At 49.3% G+C, this 18095-nt stretch overlaps 1 non-coding gene across 1 annotated transcript; it reads right to left on the bottom strand.

Moving 5' to 3' along the window:
* Nucleotides 1-701: 701 nt before the first annotated feature.
* Nucleotides 702-774, bottom strand: Trnak-cuu. The gene has a single exon. It is a non-coding gene; the product is annotated as a tRNA-Lys (tRNA).
* Between the last annotated feature and the right edge of the window lie 17321 nt (nucleotides 775-18095).

Genomic DNA, 18095 nt, shown 5'->3' with positions numbered 1-18095 from the left:
ACCATTTGTTAGCCATAAAACTACACCCTGAAACAAACTGTTTGGGACACAGTACACGCATGCTAATGTATCACGACTATAGCAAGGGACGCAAAAATTATTTACCTTCTTTGGTATTTACAATGTTTTGACACCAAAATATTTTTTGAAAGCAGCAAATAAAAAACATGCAATCATCAGCCAGCCGTTGCCCAACTGAGCTTCGCAATTTTTTGTGCAGTTAACAAGGCAGGCTTCCGCTTTACGCTAAGAACATTAATTTCCAGGTCCGATTCTTTGTTTCGCCGCTAGAGGGGGTGGGGCGTCTTTCCCACCCTGGGCATCTTACCCCACTCTCCCCTAATAGTGAGCTCACGTGACCTATTTGACCTTAGGTGACCTTTATGAGAAAGTAACAGCTTAAAAGGACTCAGTGAAGTACCATCCCCTGGAATAAGTTGTTTTACAGAACATTGTGGAATTGTGTCATTTTAAGACGGTGCAGAAATTAACGTATGACGTCATAGGTATCATACAATTGACCTGACCTGACCTGCAAATGCGGTTGGTAAGAAACAGTTTGACTTGAATAAGAAACACGCTGCGCCGAAATTCATCGACATAGTTATCTCTCGTGCTCCGAGCGAACTTCCCGCAAACCCTGTAAGGAGTCCCACAGACAACTTTTGGGCGAGGGGGTCAAGGCGGGCCCCCAAAACCATCGCCCAACGTGGGGCTCGAACCCACGACCCTGGGATTAAGAGTCCCATGCTCTACCGACTGAGCTAGCCGGGCCTGCCGAAATGCCAACACCATATTGTAAGGCGCGCAGTTTGAATTGGCTCCCAGCCAGCGGGCAGTCTAATTATGTGCCCCGGCCCCGGCCGGGCGGACCGGGCCGAGCGCACCGGTCCGCACCTGCCGCTCCCCCTCCCCGTCCCCACCACCGCGCGGCCCTCAGCACCTGCCAAAAGAGGCCCGAGTGTCGAGAGCACATCCTTCAACCGTTTATCTTTCGTCTGACTAAAGAATGCGCCCACCGTGGAAGGCAATGGCACCGAAAAAGAACCACGCCAACAATAGAAGACATGTGGTGTAAAAGGATGTGAACTGAGACAGAGAGAGTGCCAGGAGCGATGACACTCGTTGAGGGTGAACCGCAGGGTCCGACCGTCCTCTATACCAAATCCGTTAAGAGGTCACCCGACCCGAACCAGATTATCGGGGAGATAACCGACTCACAAGGTCGTCTGAAGTTACAGCGCGACCTCGAGGGAGAGAATTTTGAGCACAACCGCCGATTAACACGCAAAAACAAAGACATTTGCAACTCAAATGGGTAACGTCACAATAATTAATTGGCTTGCTACAGTTTTTAGCGGCACACTCTCGCTTGCCCTACAATCAGGCTACCCTGGAGCGAACCTGTCTCCGCCTCTGCGCGCTGGCGTTTGTTTGGGTGCGTGCCAGGCCGTATATCGTAGGTATTGTTTATGGGACGGTCGGAATCTGGGGCGACGCTGTTCTTGACACTGGGCTGTCCCAAAATCGAGCTGCGTCATATCAGGACGAGGTATGTACGTACGTCATACATGATCTCCAAGGGATCAACAACCATATGTTTGTGTTTGTGTACGGTTTTGTGTCACGATGTCCCGCGCACGGCTGGCTTCTGTATGTAGCGAAAGGCTGTTGTGTTGCATACATAATCATGTTAATAGAATGTTATTATTCGCTACTGCCTTTGCATGAATACACAAATATCTTCGCACAGTGAAAGAGGCACTTGGCATTGATTCTGATAGGCCACTTGAGGGGTCTCCTGGGTTAGATAACCACATTATTCACACTCAGGGACCTTCTCTTTGCCTTCTGGGCGGTGCCCCGAAACCAAAGACACATTTGTAAACAGTTTTGACTAGCCTCGTTCAGCACCGAATGCTGATGCACGTATCTAATTGCACAATAATGTCCGCAGAACAAATATTAGGTGCCTACGATGAAACATTTGTATTAAATTCGGCATTTTAGTTTAAAGACAACAGTCTCAACTAGCATACGGACTCCGATCACAGCAAAAGTGGTCATTGATCAGCGATCACCCAATATTCATCCCCGGGCTCCATTTCTATTCCAGACACACTGAGTAGCCACACCAGCTGAACATTACGTCTTGGCGGCTCGTGAGACATTCATCTCCCGGCTGATATATTGTGGCCGATTGACAGTTATGACTGAGACACTATCTGTTCGGCTCGCAGGCCGTTTTGTCCTCCTGTCCAAGTGATACGATCGCCGTGACGCGGGCAGCACGAGTCCAGCCCAAGCGTCATGCGCCGGGGGTGGCACGCATGCGGAATGAGATTCCTCAGAGGACCGTCGTCCGTCATGGATAACGGATGGTCATGGACCGGTAAAGGCTGCTGCAGAGTCTGCGTACCGAGCATAGTACTTAACTTACCAATATCTTTGAAGTTGAGATCACTTATAGGACGTGGGTGCTGGCCATAGCGGCCCTTCGGGCTGCAACGGGTGCTGATTCAGACTTACGGAGCGCCACCAGGTATTACGTAACGAGATGCCTAAATCTCAGACAAAAATTGCTCTTTCGCAAAAATATCAGAGAATTTACACTTTAACACCAAACGTATGTCATCAAAAATAATAAGCCAATTCTCGCCAGAGCACACAACGGAGTTCTATAGCCTTGCACACAACAGCAACGTCGCCACAACGACCTCACTTTTGATTCGCCTTGTATAATCGCCAGCAATCGAGTCATTTTTCGGTCAATTTTCAGCGGACGCAATCCTGGAGCATCTGCCCGCGGCGCGTCCCAGGTGTGATGCTCGACCGCACGGCTCATCCGGCTGTCCGGTACCGGCAGCTTCACTCGAGACGAATACGAAAGTTGGGCGCCGCTGCGGCTCGAAGTCGAGACCTTGCCAAATACGCCCGGTATGCGACCGTCAGCTGTCGGGGGCCCGCGGACGGGCGGACGACCTACCCGGAGGACAAGGGTGACGGTTAAGAATTCAATACCGTAGGTCTGTAGGTGGAAGGGTGCTTGCTGGGGGTTCAGTGTTGGTCGGTAGGGGTTTGTTCAATGAATAGGTAGCTATCTAGGCATACGGAGTGTGTCGACCACCGTCAGATGTCTACTATAGCTCTGTAGAGCTGCACTACTGCCGCTGACCCTGCTCCTGCGGTATGTTGTCGGCGCTCGGTGATGTGCCCCTGTGCCACTCTCTGAGGGGCGCCTGACACAGGAGTCACAACTCACAGCGACTGATGTAAGACACGGGACGCTCCCCGTACCGTGAGTCGTGACACGTCAGCTCCAGCGCCGCCCCGCCTAATGGCACAGATAGCGAGGGTCAGGGCCGGAGCAGCATCTCAGGTAGCGGTCTTGCACTGAAACTGTCATTACAATTTATTGAAGGCACTCTGGCACGCCAGCTTATTTTGGCATAGTAATGGGATACGTGTATGAAATAAAACTTGACAAAAAGGACATTGTCAAGCCCGAAATGCACAAAAAATATTTTGTTTTCGTCTTTTCTCAATGTTTTGTTTCGTTCCACTTAATTTTTCTAATTATTTCCAACTTTCAGTAAACTGAATGAAAGAAAAACATTGCGTGCGCTTATCATTTATCAAACGACACCAAAGCACCCACATTTCGCGCCACTTCGCTGAATGTTACCTCACAAACACACCCCACAAAGACCCACATTTGGCTGATTTTCTCACAGTCACAACCGTAACGAACGTGGGAGTTGTGATTCGCACGGGACTCACCACAGTGACAGGGGTGGGACGCCCCAGACGACACTGCGGCGGCGCGGCCGGGCGGCGGGCGGGGCCCCGGACTGGGTCAGGGTCACGCCGCTGTCCCGTCTCTGTCGCGCGGCCGGTGACCCTTGATGACCCGCCCGTGTATCGGGATCAGGGCGGCGGTAACCGTTACCATTCCCTTTCGCTCTCCGTGATGTAGAGCGCTGTCAACATGGCTCAGAGAAAATAAATCGATTTAAATGCCATGAGTTCGCGGTAGCGCTTCCTGCTGAGGCGAATGGAATCTATAGACCCTGGGATTCAGGGGGTAAATTGGTTCTAAGAGAGTGAAAAAGACCAGCATAAATTAGGCGTTGAACTAAGTGGTAGCCAAATGCATCTTTTGCATTATGTAAGAATTTGTGTCCCTCCCACTCCTGACAGACGTATCACAAAATCCTTCTCTGTTCGCATCCTGTTTTTCAGCGCCATCTCTCGCGTGGAATGAGGATCCGGGTGTCTTTCAGATAGGCCTTGATTGCGCCCTACACCAGGGCGAGCCAGCGTGATACCCACCAGACGTGAATGTATTCCAAGGCAACCGAGAAATCGTCGCCCAGAGCACTGCGGCTACGTCACCTGCGCATGATACTGCAGAGACATGAATAGGACGCTCATGCTACGTTACAGTCATCAAATCTGCATCTCCGCTGTGGGTCGCCGTCGTGTGTCACCATTCTGTGTCACCATTAAGGCCCCCCGCGGGCCGGCGGTGCCGTCTGACCCCTCACGCGCAGACTGGCCGCTCTCCGAGTTGACCTCGGACCGGCCACTTCCTCTCCGCTCTGTTCCGTGCCCGGAACAGTGCAGTGGAGGGATGCACGCGCGCCGTCAGATCAGAGCCCGGTGACCTTTATCCCCGCGTGACCGGTCGGCAGCGCCCCAGGGACCATGACCTCGCCGGGGGGCCGGCCCGTGTGGAGATCGCCCGCCCCTGGCTCAGTGCTCACCGCTCGACAATTCGGAGGGCGGGATGGTTGTGAATACCGTCTGGGTCCCGCTCTGACACACAAGGTCGCACGCCCACCGGCCCGCGCGGCGGCTGGCACCGCGTCCGTACGTCGGAGAACGATCGTGTTTCCCAGATAAATGGTCTTGTTACATGTGGCGCTGGGTGGATGACGCCGGTTAGAGGCGTTTAATGACGGCAAACCTTAAATGGTGACAGCGGAATCGTGTTATTCGATAAGGTTTCATCAGGGCGACATCTTAGGTCCGATCGTCTTGTAGAACATTATGGGATGCTGTTGGTATACCCACTCTGGAATATGCATAAGGTGGTAGGGCGACACTTCTAAGAAACTGTAGGTCATGATGTCCGAAGTTCGATAACATCATGGTGTATCGAGTGTTAAAGTAAAACCGCTGTAATCCACTCGAACGAATTGCATGAATTTTTACCCAAGGAAGCACACAATGTTTCCCTAAAAATCAACATCAGCACAGCTGCTGTGTTTCATTTCTACCGTGTCAGCAGCTCTCCTTTCCTGGCGTCGCCAGATACTGGTTGCTGTGTTAGCGTTCTATGCGACAATGCAGTCTCCGGCGGGCGCGTGGTGTTAGTGCCCCGTGCCTGTCGCAGTCTCCATTATAGTGTTATTGCCCTTTGCTTGTCGCAGTCTCCCGTGTTAACGCCCTAGACGCAGTAGCAGTCCCCGGAGACGTTACGTGGTTGTTGTCTTATGCTGAATCGCAGTTCCCGCGGCAGCCTGGGTTCACCGTAATGACTGTGAGCTCGCTATCAGAATGTGAATGATGATTGTCTCCGTCATAGGAGTCTTCATCTGAAGTCCCTATGTAAAATACTGCTTTTGTATTTCCTTTACTTGTATGAGGTAATTATTGGCACAGTTGAACACTACAAAGAATGCATTTTGGCTGTCATATAGCCCAGCATTTATCTCGTTACCACGAGGAACTCCAAGTATGTACTGCTGTCTCTCATCACCTCAATGAATCGCTGGTGCCCGAACACCACACATAATGCTGACAGAGCCAAACAGCGCCAGCACTCTGAGCGACGGGAGGTGGGGTCCCGGTGCATGGCCCATGAAGCCACAGAATAAGTGGTCGTCATGTTTTCTAAACACGGCAGGTGAATTATTCAAAAGTTGTAGATGCTAACAGCAGTCGCGCATAAGAAAATCAGCGTTTTGTTTGCTGTCTGACGCATGCTTTATTACAGCCAAATTTCAGTACGAATTTATGGTAACACAAACGTTTCATGTACGGTTATAGGCTTGCTGCTGTCGAAGAAAAAATGGGATGAATATTGTCAATGTTTACACCCGGGACATTTTGCACAAGGAAGGAGTTCGAATATCAACAAGCCGTGTTTACAAGATGCAACGTGAATAATGTAAAAGCTGGTTCGAAGGCTAATAAATAGAGAAGTAGGTTTGACAATCAATTACATCGGTGTGAGCTCAACATCTGGATTTTCCGTGCTAGAACAGGGATTGTTTTACTGTTCCAGTCATCTCTCGTCTGTGCTACATCGATCCTCCTTTAGCTAAGGATCGCACGGAAGACGGATGAAATATAATTTATAAAAGGTGATGGAATGATGTTTATCGTGTCAGAATTGGGGCAATTGGGTTGCTCTTTCATTTCCTCCCACCAACACCAATTTAGATGTTGGGAAACGGTCTCAGCATTTTGACATTATTGCAGGTATAATAATTGATACTTATTGCACACTGAAATGTATGATTATCGATTGATTTTTCCTCTGTTTAATTAATTTCAATTAACTCAAACACTAGTTTTGATTGCAGCCAAATGGAATACATAACGTCACAACATAAATTCAGCTAATGCATACCAGCCAATTAAAACCGCAGTAATCGGGGTCGCTGACGAATACGATGGGCATGACGTCAGCCCAATATTCGCATGTCGGCGACGTCCCATCACTCACACTCCGCTCACTCTATAATGAGCGGCCTGGGCGATTCTTTTCTCGCTTGTGTCATCATGTCAACACGAACAAGCGGCGGCCAGAGCCTCGGTCGGCCGCTCCGTCACTAACGACCGTGAGAGACGAGTCGAGGGGCTCTTCAGACCGACGCGAAACAATGCGTCTTCTTCGTTAATGGCACCCCGCCATCTCGGCGGCCTGACAGCTGTGGCCACGGTCAGCTCTTGACCCGGTGAAGCCCAGGGCAGCGTTTATTTGTAAACACGCAGCGACCGGGGTCACCGTGCCCCATCTGGCACCAAGAGCGAGAAATGGGCGAATAAAAAGATGAGAGTGCCGGCAGATAACAAATAAAGCAATGACAAGTAGTTTTAGGGCTGTTCTGTCGTTTTTCTTCCCTCGGTCAAGGTGAATCATAATCTAAAGAATGCCCACTTTGTATGAAGAGCTGTCTATTGAAAACGTTTGCGTGTCTGTGTAAGAAGATTCAGCCTTGTGAGGCTTGAATCGAATCATGCTTGCTTACACTTAGCACCGAATGTGTTTTTAATAGCCTAAATATCTTATATTTTACTACTTTAATCGTCTAATAATCTAAAAGTTTGTTGTAAAACATTACTAGCGTTGATTCCATGGATGCTTAGCCGGTATCAACAGGGCTAAGCACGCTGATAATTTCATTGCCGAATCCCATTTATTCTCTATATTCTCTCAACACCTGTGAATGCCGTGTAACACGACCTCAGATGAAGGCACTGTCGACCTAACTCAACACCAGACAACAAGCTTAAATCCGACCGCATAAGACACTGACCAGTAACCACTCACTACAACGGCGTCCATTTAGAACCAACCCAATGACGTCATGGACCGCTCGTTTGCATGAGGCTATCCGCTGACACGCTATTGAACCGTGGCGCCCAATAAATGCTCCACGAGCGCCGTCCGCTCGTGACCGGGACGAACAAAACCGATGTCTTGGAACAATGGTCAAACAACGCTAAGCCTGTCACGTAAATTATTTGCGCCATTGGCATGCATGTACAACACACTAGAGGCAATTTTCGCGGTTATGCATGCATTTTCTCACCTTCCTTACTTTGCGAAACATCACTGCGAAACTATTAATTCACGCTTAGTGAGTTTTATTGGCGAATTAATGCACTAACGGGTTGCGGTTGGTTAGGAAACAGCTTCTAAGTCACCATGAACAACACGTTTACCAAGAATGCCCAGTGGGGCATATCCTAGAGCTCTGGCCATATCTCACATTGACCTTAGGACGGCCACGGAGCGGAATCCACAAGGATTCTGACTCTGGGACTCCCGTCTCGGCTAGTCAACCACTCAGCAATGCAGGGCGACGCGTCACGTGACTCAACATTGGTGAGGCGCGAGAACCCACGTGACTCAGCGTTCGCGAGAGTGTGTGGATGACCGACGATCACGTGACTTAATGACGTCACGCAGGCGGTACCTCTGCGACAGGTGACAATTCTGCATCGCTGTTGCATGGTGGCGAATGAGATTCGATGATATTCAGCCACGGCCATTGATAGAATAAGCAGCTGCGGAGACCAGCATACAGCGACGAAGCTCGTCCGTCGTAGAAATCGAAAATACAACTTAGTTTCTATTTCAAATGAAGGTTTTGTCCGTAACTCGATAATGTCATGAGTATTAAGTGGATCGAACTCCCAGGCCGGACGATTAAAATTGTTAAACACACATCGACCAAAAATTGACAGCCCACTTCACATGGGCCGTCTCTCTGCCGCTATACTGACAGAGTCGGTATGGGTCGGCTAACAAGAAAGCTGCCCTCCCCTCCCCCGTTCCCAGCCGTGGAGGGAGGGGAGGGAGGGGAGGGGAGGGGTGCGTTCAGCTGCGTGCTGCGCGTGGCGCGTGCCTGCGGTCGCACCGGTGAGAAGCGGGCCACTGGGGAGGAGGAGGGGGGGGGGGGGGGGGAACGGGCGGTCTGTTCGGGCCAGATGGGGTAGGAGGAGCTCTCATGGTGTGAGCTCGTGACCCGAGGTCGGCTGCTGACAAGATCGAGAACTGGGCTCGGGTTAGGACACCGCAGTCAAGCTCGTGATCTGTTTGATTGGCCCTTTCACCACCCTTCAGAGTTATGTTTATTATCTATTTCAAAATGAAATAGTTTTAGAAAAGCGTCCGCAAACTCTCCTAATCAAACTTTCGCAAATACTGTTTCCCATCAGTCCAGGAGTTGAGTTAACCCTCGCCCGCACATGCCATTTTCCCATCCTAGAACGCACATGGGGGGGGGTTGCCACCCCCCCCCCGCGCCATTTCGTTCCTGTTGGAGATAGAGCTTAGCGGTAACGACCAAAAAGATTCTTTGGGAAGAGACGACTCCAATGAAACCCAGTTTTACCTTCTCAGGTCAGTCATTGACCTTCCAGGTCAGGTCAAACTAAAAAATGTTGCTGTTTTGGGTCACCGTTGGATATCAAGTGCGCTGCTTATCAGATACCGATGACGATGCTGTTTTCTGGTGCCAAGCCAGCTAGAACCTCTTTGTCACACTATCCGACCAGAATTTTGCTACTGAGGTCATTTCAGGTCAAGTTAGGTCAAGGTCAATTATATGTGTTTGTATGTCTGTGTGTGTCTGTGTGTATACTGATGTGTGCACCGATTGTTTTTGGGTCCATATCACATGAAATCATGATCTGAGAAGCTTTTACCAAAAATGCAGTCAAAAAACTTCACAAAAAGTAAATTCAGCTTGCCTAAAACGCAATTATCTTAGATGACCTAGGTTGACCTTGACCCTGACCTTGACCCCTGTACATCGTCGAACAACATGTTCCATGATAGGTGGGAGGTAAGACTGGCAAAAAAGGCCGAAATCAGGGTGTCAAAAGCTCACAAGGCCCATGGCAAACGCAAGATGTTGAGAATTGGCCATTTGGGTCATGACATGACCTGAAAAACAAGGTCATATCTCCGAAACCAAAAATCACAGAAACTTGAAATTTTCAGTGGACATCAAGAAAGGATAGACGAGCAGCTATACGAAAAATCAGTCTTCTAGCTCTAAAAATGTTGAGTGCAGAGCAGAAAGACTGCCTGGGGGGTGGCAACCACCCCCCCCCCCCCATGTGCGGGCGAGGGTTAAACGATTGTCGACTTCGCTATTGATGTCAGGCAAAGCAACAATTTCCTGGCAAAAGGACATAACAGAGTGCAGTAGAAAAAATAGCATCTATTCAGGCCTAGGCAATGGAGTTAATATCACTCACAACTCGCCAATATTTATAAGTTGTCGGCTGGCCTGGCAAATTTAAAAGGAAAAAATGCATTTACTTAATGATTCATATCTTTCGATAATCGTCATAACAAATTTCATACAGCGTTTTGCTATTATATATGAGGAAATGTTTCAAAACTGAAACGTTGTTTATGAAGTTCGTTGGCATGTATTAATTCATTGACCACGCTCTACATATACCTGCTTACGGCGTGTTTGTAAAACACAATCGCTGTTGCACCTTTCGAACTGAAGTCACTTGGCATTTACGTTCCAGCAAATAGGATTTATCGCAAACGAAATCCCCTCAAATTAATGTTTACGTGTTATCGTGAATGTGCTATTGAGTTGACTCACGCTCAAGCCATCGTACATTTAACTGTTGCGGATTGCAGGCAATAAAATGTCAGCATACTCCATGTTCATTGTGCTTATGCCCATTTTTAAAAGATATTAGACGCATCATTATCCTTGGCTGTTGATATCCGCCCCTTTGTGCTTTTTGTTGAGAATTACACCGTAACTGGTGACATCAACCCTGATCTAATCCTTGAGCTTAAAGGTATATTTGATAGAAATAGAAATAAGACGCTTTGTGGGTATGTCTGCGGCGCAATGATGCAATGAAATCCTATAATTGGACCAGTACGGAGCTGGTTGCACCATTCGGCAAGTGCTCACACTCCCGCGCGGGTCGGATTCGGCTCTCACTATCAAACGATCACAGGCATATGCGAGCGTAACTCGAGCCGACCCCACGCTCAGTGATGAAACAACCCGACCGGCACCGAGACCGCATGGAACGAACTGACGGACAGTGCCAGTGGTGGGGGGGGGGGGCGGAGGGTGCCCCGGGACAGGACACCGTGGGCAGAAACGAGCACCAGAGCCATGCAGTCTGCATTGCGTCCGTCTGCGTGCGAGCGTTTGCAGCGGGGGGAGGGCTTGCCGTCCACCCAGTAGTGGGAAAGGTCACAGGTCACGCATCTCGGTGACAGCATAAACGCTAATGAGGGATTCAGACCTCGGTAAATGAAGCACCGCCCTACGGTGGATTCTGGTGAAGGTCAAGGGCTGTGGTGACGTGATGTACGGTGGAACAGTGTAAATGCGTCTTCTAGGTTCTTGTTTTACGCGCCAGCGTTGGTAACAAACGATTGTATAGCTGAGAATTCGGCGTTTAGGGCGTCGTTAAAACGTCGTACTCGCATGATGGTCCCAACACAATGGGAGTTATCCAGCATTATGTGATTCAGGGAATAATCAACAGCAACAACATACACCGGCAATGAACACCGTGACGCAATCTAGCAAACAGTAAACAGGCGTTGGACGGCATAGAGTTGAATAGTCCGGCCTTTCGTGACTAGATATGTATCCTGTACGACCTTCCTCGACGTCAGAGGCCCACTATTTCTTATGATACGATCATATGTCACGCTCATCGTGATGTTTCCTTTCAGTAGTTCGCATTGACACTACGGAGAGCCGTTCGGAGAACCAAAGAGCGGATGTCATTGAAAGAGTCACCAACATATTAACCCTATTCCTGGCGGGCTCCGCCGGGACAAGAAACTGGCGGGGGGGGGCCGATTCGGCCCCCCCTGAGATCTCGAGAACGAAGCAAGATAGCGACAAGCGGTAAACGGCATCGGATACGCACGGTCAAGATCTACAATTTTTACTAAGGTCATTTTCAGGTCAGGTCAAAGATGACGTCACAGGGGTCGAAAAAGTCAAAATGGCGGCGCTAGATATGGAGAGAGTTTTTCTCGAATAACTTTCGAATTAGTCAAGATAAGATAGGAACAAACTAAGGGCATCATCGTGATCCTCTCGTCAATCCGCATCGAATGATATATATGTTGACCTCGAAAGGTCAAGGTCAAAGGTTGACCTCAGGTCACGTGACCTCGAGGTCATCATGTATATCATTCGATGCGTCTTGACGAGCTGAACACAATGAGACCATCCACGCGTCTGTATCTTGTTTCTGTACGGAGTTATTGGCCAAAAACCTTTGGTGACCTTTGATGACGTCACATGACCTCACAGCTGCCCAACAGCAAAACAGACCTCAAGGTAGTGAAGGTTGATCGTATATGAAGTCATGTATGGTATATGGGGCCATTCCGACCCGTTTTAGTGGTAAAAACAGGGAGTTGATTTTCCCCCATTGACTTATAATGGGGAGGTCGCGAAACTGACCTGACCTTAGGTCACCGATATCAAAATTCCGAGATATACAAATTGCACATACTGGTACCCTAACTAAAGCCTGAAGAGAAGAAATTGATCGGTCAAAAACTCTAGCTCTGGCGTGATTGCAAACTTTTCTGAGGTAGGGTCACCAAACCGCCTCTGGTGACCTGACCTGAGGTCAGATCAACTCAAAATTTTCAGACATGTTGCGTAGAAGCCTTTTAGGAAAAGTCAGAAAATTTGAGCTTCCTAGCTCAACGCGTTTGGGAGAAATAACCAAAAAACCTCAGGGGGGGCTCCTGAGGCCCCCCCCCCCCCCGCCAGGAATAGGGTTAACACGTCATCAACGATTGTTCGGGTAAAATACCAGACCCACCCAGTACTTACAGAACTTTCAAGGGCGTCTGTGGGCGTCTGTAAGATTATGACACGAGTTGTAAATCAACTCAGGGTGACCCGACCCGTGACTTCTGCTTACTACATCTTCCACCCCGTGAAGCAAAGCACGCTCCCACGAAAGATCGACGAATCTCCGGGATGGACAGTCAGAATATCATCCCTGTCGCACTGAGCCGTACTTGGCCGTGACATCACGGTATTTGCCTAAGCGTGTATTCACATAACGTTCATTTTATATGATCTGCGTAGTGCAAACCATTGCTGGAAATACCGCAGAACTGCGCAGAGCCCCCGGTGGCGCATCTGGCCGGCTTTAACCGGGCACTGTGACCGGGTGGGGTCGGGGCCCGGTAACACCTTGGCGCCAGTGGCGTGCCATCCATCTGACTCTCGCGAACAATGCCGTCAGTCGACAGAGGAGCAAATCGAGCGTCAGTGGTGTCCCCCAGAGACGCCTCCGTCGAAGCTAGCCAATGATGGGAAAATACCGACGGCGAAATAATAAATTCTTATATTTCAGCTGAATTTCATTAAAGGTAGTGTGCCACCTTTGAAAGGTTTCCCATTTTATTTTTCCTAGGATAAGAAGCTTCTGTTTTTACCTAATATCGCAAAAAAAATCAAAAATGGGCCTGGAATAGTGCCTTTTTCGCCTAAAAGTTTATCGGCTTTTCGATATGTATAACAATTGTAGTGGGCTGACCTGTAAACAGGCGTCGACAAGTGACGGCAACAATCGCGAATGCGGCGCACATGTGACAATAAGCAAAGGTCATTATAGAGTTACGACGTACGGGAATGAGTTATCAGCTGTCTAATCGTAGACAACACAATGTCGAGCCTTAAACTGTAAGCCTGTATTGTTATTGTTTCTTTGATTTGGCTGTCGAACATTAATTTATGGTTGGAAATATTATTTTATGTAAAATAATTGATATGAAACAGCCGTCTCTAAAGTTATGACCCCATCTCACCACATGAAAGTGGCAGAAATGACAATGATCAGCTGACGCATTTTTCTTGGCCGAAGTCAGAGCGCGCGGCCCGACGCACCACCACCGCGCCCAAAGCCAGGGCCCCGGTAACGTGAGGTAGCCGAGTCGGGGCAGCGTGCGCTGACCCAAGCCGGGGCCGCGGCTTTGGGCGCGGTCTACCGCATCCCCGCGGGCAGCCCCGGGCTATCACATGACACCGGGAGGACGCGCGGCCCCGGCTTGGGTCAGCGCACGCTGCCCCGACTCGGCTATCTCACGTTACCGGGGCCCTGGCTTTGGGCGCGGTCTACCGCACCACCTAACAGGCGTGTTCGAAACCGCAGGAGATGATGATGAACGGGTTTATCGAAACTTGATTGGATGAGCCTATCGGTAATAGCGATTTCAGTGTGTGCATTTATTGTTCATAGTGGTGTGAAATGTGGTTGGGGTACGACCGACAACCCGTCGGGGCGAATTTCGCAATGGGGTACTCAAAATTTGAAGAATTTAAGACGTTTCCATGAGTTTTGAAGGTATGGATAAGTTCTAAAAATCCGGTTCTCCTTATCTGGGCCATTAACTCCATACGGTCCAGAAAAGCTGGCACACTACCTTTAAATAGTTATAGCAACGAATATAAAAAAATATTTAGCTCACTTTCACGATGTTAATCCTAGGTAAAATGTGGTTTAAATCAAACTAGACTAGCCTCTTGACAGACAAACGACCTCTCAGTCATTTCCAGTTGCCCCATTCTGGGTCGGTCGGCCCTGGGGCCTGGGAGGGGTCATGTGCAGTATGATCTCGATCCCATTCAGCTCCCCAATCTGAGCTCCGGTTTCCGATGACAGCACGAGGTCGTGCACCAGGTCACAGGTCACCAGGCCACGCAGTTAGAGCGTCGACAGAGGAGCGCTGCCGAGGTGGCTGACCGCATGTGACCCGTTCTGACCTGACGGGAAAGAATATCATACAGAAGAATCAGATATTGTCTCGGAAGAGGACAAATCCGCTAGGGAGACTCGGCTGAGCATATGTATGGATTTCAGCTCAAGGGATGGCCGCCTATGTCGTGACGTTGTCAGTAAAAAAACCTCGGTTGGGGACATCTGTGGGCGGCGCCCTGACGAAAAGAGCGCAGACGAGGGTCGTCTCCCACGCAGATCCTGTTCCCACCATCGCGGATGCCCTCTTGGGAGCGCCCTTGAACAGGTCGCAGACGGTGATTAACCGTGACCCTTTGAAGCCTCCCGTTTACACAGGCGAGACTGCGATCTCTCAGACAAAAGAGTGTCTAAGCAAACGGTGCAGCGCAACCAAGGGATCTGTGTGAAACTAGTTAGAAGGCTGATATCTTCAGATGAAGTTTAATACTTAAAAGCAGACGTACGAAACAGGACTATAAATCATCCAGTGAATGTGATTAAGTGTTGCGATGCGTACGCAAACGCATCATGAGTTCACTGTAGTAACATTCGGGTTTTTAGATAATTGCGAAGCTAGATAACTTAATGCTAAAAACATCACTGCCTTTATCAAAATCACATAGCATCATTGCCTTATTGTAGAGACATGCATATCTGACCCGGCCTCGCGCATCACCCATCTCTCCGTGAGCAACGGGAGCTGCAATGAAGACATACGATACCATCCGATACCTCTGTTCTTTGACGAGACATGACAGATAACAGCGCCCTTGCAATACGGGCTCCTCCCGCGATTAAATCGTCGATCACGCCTGCTAGTTCATATTCGAAACGAACACAGCGGCTGCTCTGACCGACCTCGATAATCGCTGCGCCGCAGGCGACCGGCACGTGACCAATGCAATCGCCTAGCTGTCAGACCACGTGACATCGTCAAATTGCCGGTGTGATTGTCACGTGGGCTGAGGCGCTCGGATCTGGCCAGAGATGCAGGCGATATGTATAGGGGCAGTTCACAGCGGGGCGCAGCTCAGAGGCGATTAGCGCTTGGCGATACTGCAAATCGAATGACCGGGCGCGGATACAGTTATATTGGCATGATGAAGTGTGACGAAACGCATTACGGGATCTTGATAGAATTCGGCGAAACCATCAGTGACATCTGTTACAACCGGCGGGTATAATAGGGGCCGAGCATGAGTCAGTCAGGGTTGAATTTAGACTCTGATGAAATTCTACATACCTTATCTCAAAAGCAAGTATCGTTTGCGTTAAATAGCAAACGGAAACTAAATAAATGAACGTTGGCGTAAATTGCCTGAAAAATAAGCGTTGACATTGGCCTTCACATATCATCATCCAGATAGGTACACAGGCGAGGCCTTGGTCCCGTTGGCGGCTCCCAGTCGTCTGATTATGAGAATTTCGTCAGACGACGTTGGACGAAGTTTGCCCAATCTCCCTACTCCTTCGGATAATACAGCATGCGTCACCCGACGTCAGGGGCCCTGCCTGTCCTGTCAGATGCGAGTCGAGTCTCTGCGTCGTCTAAGACGCAGCGCAAGACAGTGACCATCAAGTGGTCATGGTCCTGAATCACCTCATAAAGGGAGCTCGTTATGTATGTAAATCAGACATAGCCTGCGTTTCGCCAATGCTCCGGCAGCGCTATGCTGTAGCCGTTATTTCGATACGGTGCCCTATGCCGGCCTTTGATAGCCGCGCTCACCTGAGAGTTGAGACCGCTCAGTCTCTGTATCTGACACCCTGCGACTGGGCGGGGTCACGGGGCGGGGTCACGGGGCGGGGTTACAGGGCGCTCCCTGCTGATTCGATATGCCCGAGACGTGTAGTGCGCACTCTCGGAGGGTGTGGTCGGGCGTCTGAGGCAATCGCACACTGTTACTGACATGGGCGGGATCTGTTCGCCTATTCAGTTAACAGCGGGCATACGGAGTGGGTTACCGAAAGTGAACTGCTAACTGAAAGTGAGCCGTTAACTGTAGGTCATGAGGTGAGCCGAACACTGAAAATATAATTTGTACCAAGCCAAAGCTTCAATAAGGAGCAACATTCAGGCCATCTTTTGGTCTTTCAGAAACAATGTTTTGGCTACCTATAGCTTTGTTGAGAAGCACACTTCAACATGTAGGGTTTTAACGTTTTAGTGCTTCCCTATTTGTGAAGCAAAACGATGAGCTCGAGCCTCGAACTGGCCAAGCATCATATGCAACATGCATACATCCACGAGATTGATTTAAATAATTGAACGCATCCTCCTCTCTAGTATCCACTGAGAAGAAAGCTGAAAAGGCATGTTGACGGAAGCTCCACTCACAAATTCCATTTTTCTTTGTGATGTCAGTAGACCTCTGTTTTCATGACGGATAAGCTCCTTCTCTTCTGAATACTAATCATCAAACTGAAATACGACTGAAAGGGTCATAATGTACCGACAAAAGATTCTGAGATCGCGTGGAGCTCACATGACAGCATTCTCACGAGTGGGGTGATGAATAAGGCCATTTGTCTGCTCGAATGTCCCGCAATTACATATTGTGGGACAATGAAGATGGTGGTAAGAAAACACAACAAAGGCGAGGGACCAAGGACGCACGTCTGTCACCAAAGCACGGGCGTGTCCATCTATCTATGCCGAAGATCGTTGCACTGTTGCCCGTTGGTTTGCCTGACGACGCTATAACTAAAATGTTCCGGAATTTGTAAGATGTGCATGCTTCATATATCGTTTCATTCAAATGCTCAAAGTCAAATTAAGATTGTCGGGGATTTTTCGTGAATGTTTCCTTATCTCTTTTTTATGCTTCAATTTATTGCTTGTCATCAATGGCGGCGGAACGGGGGGAGGGGGGCACCGGGGCGCCGTGCCCCCTTTGATTTTGGCATCTTAACATTAGCCTTATGGGCGTTGCATGGAAAGAATGGGACCAAAAATCCGCAGTGCCCCCTCCCCCCTTAATTGAGGGTGTTCCGCCGCCACTGCTTGTCATTGATCAAATCCCGAATCCTTATCTACAGAAAAAAATCAACTCAGAATAAATTCAGAATTTAGTAATGTCACCATTGAACAGTGACAATCAGTAGAAGATCTTCATACATGAAAACGGGCCACCAATCAACGGAGATGTATCCGATCTGTTGTTCCGTCCTCCCCTCCCCGTGGTAGGTGATTCTGATGGCGCATATCGCCCGTAGAAGCACGTCATAACTGATGGAGCGGCCCAAGTCACGGCATGGCACTGCGGCCTTGTTTGCAGCCGTCCCATTACAACGGTTCGGAGCCGCAATAGTTATGTGTCGGTATCATGCGACCGAGCGGCAGCCCATCCATGCATTGACCCAGTGGAGGTCACAATACACCCCTCACCCCCTCTCCCCAACATAACGAGTATCGAGCCGCAAATACACTGCAATCAATACGATTTATTCGCGTCGGCCTCAACGGATGATTATAGGTTCTGTCAAGTTATATGTTAATACTCTCACTTGCATACAAATTTGTTTTGAGACACGCGAATAGTTTGGTCGTGACTAACCGGACGAGAGATAAGCCCATC

Source organism: Amphibalanus amphitrite, unplaced genomic scaffold, assembly GCF_019059575.1.
Source record: "Amphibalanus amphitrite isolate SeventyFive unplaced genomic scaffold, NRLGWU_Aamphi_draft 000233F_arrow, whole genome shotgun sequence".
Taxonomy (NCBI): Eukaryota; Metazoa; Arthropoda; class Thecostraca; order Balanomorpha; family Balanidae; genus Amphibalanus; species Amphibalanus amphitrite.
Note: the sequence above shows the minus strand (reverse complement) of the source record. Positions and strands in the feature narration are given on the sequence as shown.